We start from the raw sequence: 5,168 nt of genomic DNA on the forward strand, positions 1-5,168 counted from the left end.
TAAAAAATATATTTATTAATAGGATAATGGAATCAGAAAGTGGAGTTTGGAGCTGTGGGCGAGGACGCGGTGCTTGGGGTCATGTCACCATTGGTCGCCTAAGCCAGGCCCTTAAAGCCCAGCTGCTCCAGGCACTGCATAGGATAAGAGAGTCTCTTTAAAAATAAGAGATGGGCCTTTGTCCTTTAATTGCCACAATATAATCACCAGCCAAATTGTGTGAATTTTCTAATTCTATTGCTCTTCAGTTAAGGGCAGCAAATAAGCAACTTGGTGAATAACTCATAAGTATACTGAGTTGTAACGTTTTATTTTTCAGACACTGTGCAGGACAACTTGCACAGCTCGTCCCCCGGCCCGGGCCACAGGAACAGGCACCGCGCAGGACAGCTTGAAGGAAAGGACAGCTCGTCCCCCGGCCCGGGCCACAGGAACAGGCACCGCGCAGGACAGCTTGAAGGAGAGCTCGTTGCCTAGCAAACAAAATGGTGACTTTAGAAGCCTGGCATCTGCAGACAACAGGTAAGAACCCTCAGACGCACTATTCTCTCTAGCTGTTCCTAGAGCACAAAGCATCTTCAGCCAGTGCTTACAGGCTGCTCCAGTTACATCTATCTTCCAATCAACTGCTCATCCTAGTCAGGCTCTCAGCGGGGGCCTGGAGCCTGTCCCAGGCAGTACAGACCATACGGAAGGGGTACACCTTGGATGGGATACCGGATGGTGGGGGGCGTCACATGGACAGACACACTGTGGGTAATTCAGAGACATTTGGACTGAACGAGAAAATCCGCAAACATGGTATTCAGATTCGCAACGCTGCAGGTGTGATCAGCAAAGAGGCAGGTCTCGCATTCCCATCATATGCAGGATTCTCACGAGTGGAACCTAAAGCAGCTGGACGAGACACACTGTTCTGCACACCGTCCCCTGAGGAACCACATCAAACACCCCATTACAACCATCTGCTGCTCAAGTACACAGTACAGGGAGAAAGAGCGTTCATACACACTCACGTTTTTATCACTTTAAATGCGTCAGTGAGGCTCCCTTTGCAGACACATACAAATGGCATCTGCATTCCAAAGGTTTGGATTTCTTTAACTACCTAAACACACACATGCATCTTTGCACATGCTATTCAGAATGTGATGGGAGAGGACATTCAGTTAAAGCTGGGAAGTAGACTTGAATACTCTGACATAGTTAATCAAGTATCTTTTTGCATTTCCTTACAAACCACGATCGCCATTTGCAGTTGCTGTAGCCACAGGGCAAGATCAAATATATAATAAAAGTTCCACAACAAGGAACACTGACAAGGGCAAAGTGGCACATGCTTAAGCACAGAGAAGCGGGATTCCTGACTGTCCACCTGTCAGACTGGCCTCAGTGTACTCACTGATGACAGAACCAGGCCACTGGCTGTGGGACGTCCAAACAGGACAGCCAGGATGGACACAAGTGCTGAGAGACATGGGAACAAGCAAGGATGACATCATACCTTCAAGCATGGTCAAGTGAATGGAATCCAGGACAGTCAGCCAGACCAGAGAACAATCCAGAATCAACTAAGGTCCTTAAACCAAAGAGGCCTGAAGGCCTGCAGAAGTGAACATGACCCAGCCCAAAAGTGTGAGTTTAAACAGACTGATCGTTTGACTTCAGGTGTGGCTAATTACAGACCGAAACTCCTGGAGGTGAGCGTGGCACTGGAAGGCAGGTAAAAAGTAAAAGGTGAAATGGATTATCGAGCAAAGGCCCAGTATGTTATGTCAGCTTGGGCTGTAGTGAATGCTCCAGACCCCTCATCAGATAAGGAGAAATACAGTTGCAGCGCACCTGCAACCTCACCTAATTAGCCCTTAAATGGTCACTGTAAAAGCTTGTACCTGCAGTAAGATGCACACCCCTGATACATCTACACATGATTAAACTTTAAACATTCAAAGTTCCAAGCTAACCACAGTGATCCATGCTAACCACAGGGTTCCCCACTAACCACAGGGTTCCACACTAACCACAAGGACGCACACTAACCACAGGGATCCTCATTAACCATGCAGCTCCATGCTAACCACAGGGTTCCACGCTAACAACAGGGATCCATGCTAACCACAGGGATCCATGCTAACCTGGAGCATGCTAGTTGATCTGGTTCCAGGCACCACTCATCTCAGATCTACATGTATGACAAGAGCCTAGAAATAAAGGAAAAAATCACAGAATTACACACTAACCACAGAGATCCATGTTAACTGTGGGGTTCCAGGCTAACCACAGGGTTCCACACTAATTACATGGTTGCAGGATAATCACAGGGACCTTCACTAACCTTGGGGTCCAGGCACTGCCCATCTCAGATCTACATGTATGGCGACATTCTAGAAATAGCAAGAACTAGATCATGACAGCCACTAGGTGGAGTCACAGGAATGCACTTTACAGGCTGGATAACATATGGCAACCCTGCAACTAAGTATGCTCATGTTTCATTTGGCTGGGTACGCTGTTCTGGGGCGCTCTTCTGAGCAAGTTCCTTTCCCTCAAAGACTGGGGAATATGTGAACATGCGTCACACGTACAGTGTGAAGTTCACAAAAATCTGAAAAAAGTTTTCTTCTAGTGTCCACCACCCAGTGAGAAGGAAGAAGAGCAGAGCTCCACTAGAGCTTGGCACCAAAACCCCGAAGGGGCATGAAGCCTGTGGCACCACAGTAGCTCCATAGGGAGAGAACAACTTAGCAAGCTGAAATCCACCAGTGCCAACTGCCAGGCCTGCATCAAAGTTTGCATCATGTAGGTCTGGAAAGCTTGTTGACATAGTTGATGGTTCACACTACAGTCATCTCTCACCTAGTTTCCAGCAGCTTCTTCAGACTGGGCTTCCAGCACTAACCATCAATCTGATTCACTGATCCAGATTTCTGTTGCACCACTGATATGGTCTTGGTGGTTCCAGTATCTCAGAAAAAAGCCACCCTCCTGGGATTTAGACAGTGGCTTGAGTCTGGGACTGAAAATATTTTGATAATGAGAGAAGTCAGAGGAGAATGGCTGCACTCATTACAGCTATCTGTAAGGCCTCAAGTGCACAGATCATCAGTGCTTGAAGCAGTCCTGGAGGGTTCTACTGGGCCTTACCCAGATGCACCTTATAAAGTGTCCACTAATATTAATTTTGTTAATGAAAATATGGCCTGACAAAGAACAAATACAAAACATGACTAAAATATGTAACGACAATGACAAAATGAAATATATTATTTGTCTTACAAAAAAAACATTTTTTGATAAAACTGTAGACTGTTTCCCCAGGCATATGTACTTTGTGAGTAGGTACCATACTGGCCATGACATGATCATATATCCCCCCATCCTGTCACTCCTGGCTGCTTCATACTTCTGCGTAGAATCCAGGGTGTACTCCTCAGTTAAAATGACATTATGTTACTGCCTCCAGTTTCCCTGCTAATGAGCATTACTAATCCAATATCTTACCGTTACTGGGTCGTCTTACAGGTTTCCCCTGCTATCTGAAAGTATAGCGTTGTGCCAAATCATTTAGTGAGAGAGAAGAGAAATGCAACATGAAATTTTACATAAAAACAGGGGCGTTCGTCAGAGAATAAGAAGAAATCTGAAGGCCAATGTGGTGAAGCCTGATTAGTTTCTTCTGAATGTGCCAGAGGACCCTGAACATTACAAACTCCTGGTAGCTCCAAGCTCCTTCACACTCAGGCTAGACCCAAGATGCAAATGAAATCAGGGAAAGCCTGTAAGCAATTATACATGCTTAATATTCAACGATGAATCGACAAATAATAGCTATCATTAGTGCTTCATAGAGTTTGATTAATAGTTCATTCCTGGTGGTGGAATAGCAGAGAATCCCTGAAGAGAGAATTCAGAACCACTGTCATTTTTGCAGTGTAATGTTCATGTTTGCAAAGTTCATTTCACTGCGATGGGTTGGCGTCCCATCCTGGGTTGTTCCCTGCCTTGCGCCCATAGCCTCTAGGATAAGCTCTGGACCCCCCGCGACCCTGAACAGGATAAGTGGGCACAGAAAATTGATGGATGGATGGAGGTTTATTTTAGTCATGTATCATTAATATCAACTGAGGGAAAATCTATGCCTAGTGCCATGAATACGTTCCTTCTCCAGCTACTTTTGGAAAAAGAACAAACTAGGTGAAACCAAGAGCCCAGCATGAAGAGGCGCTATGGGACATGCTGTCAGCTCTGAAGGTCTGTCATCAGCACCACCATCACGGGACCTGGGGCACATGCATGCTGCACTCCTCTTCTAACATTTCCAGCATTTATTCTGACATTCTCATCAGCTCTGATACCTTCTGATTGGTGACCATCTGGTCTCAGCTGTTCACACGTTCTTCTGGTCTGAGCAGTTCACACGTTCAAGTCTCCATGTCCAGCATGTGGCTTCTTCTCCACCTTCTGTGCTGCAGACCACTATCACACAAGCTTCACACCCATGTCCAAGCCTGCAGAGTCAAACCACTGAAATCATGGTCTACATAAATTCCCAGTCTCCTCAGTGTAACTCTGTCCTGCACCAACATCATTTCACCTCTCATCTGACTTGTGTTGCATACTGTATGTTATTTATTGTCGGCTGTTGCATGCCTGCCTTGTTTTTACTGGCAAGTCCAGTTTAATTGTATGTATGACGATGAAAAAAGTGTTAACTTTCAAATAGAGAAAAAATTTAACTTTCTAAAGTATTTTTGACCACACGTAACACTTTGGAGTGATCAGTATCTCGGTAAATAACCCTTAACGAAGCTTGCTTACAGTGGCAAGTCCTCTGGTTGCCCACAGAAACCCCAAGATATTTCAACTCCAGCAGGGGATCTTCATGGTGCAAATCTAGAGCAGATGACTAGTAGCAGTGAAACACAGCTGGCTGCCGTCAGCAAGAAGGATCATCTGCATGTAACCCCGTCTTTCTGTTCCTGCTTCAAAATCATCGGAACTGAAACCCCAGCAGCAGAAAACACATAAAACTACCGATGGAGAGATTAGCTGTTACTTTAAACGTCAATATAACTCTGTTTCCACAAGCAGGATTTGGCTGGTTTCACGTAGTCCAGCATAATCCTCCAGCACCTGTTTTGTAGAGGTACACTAGAAACTCAAAGCAC

General features: G+C 45.5%; 1 long non-coding RNA gene across 1 annotated transcript; it reads right to left on the minus strand.

Moving 5' to 3' along the window:
- Nucleotides 1–291: 291 nt before the first annotated feature.
- LOC140588370 (uncharacterized) lies at nucleotides 292–1,598 on the minus strand. The gene is made up of 3 exons (XR_011989720.1): nucleotides 1,505–1,598; nucleotides 594–750; nucleotides 292–473 (listed from the first exon to the last, which is right to left on the minus strand). It is a non-coding gene; the product is annotated as an uncharacterized lncRNA (long non-coding RNA).
- Nucleotides 1,599–5,168: the final 3,570 nt, after the last annotated feature.

The sequence above is a fragment of the Paramormyrops kingsleyae genome, chromosome 3 (assembly GCF_048594095.1).
Source record: "Paramormyrops kingsleyae isolate MSU_618 chromosome 3, PKINGS_0.4, whole genome shotgun sequence".
NCBI lineage: Eukaryota > Metazoa > Chordata > Actinopteri > Osteoglossiformes > Mormyridae > Paramormyrops > Paramormyrops kingsleyae.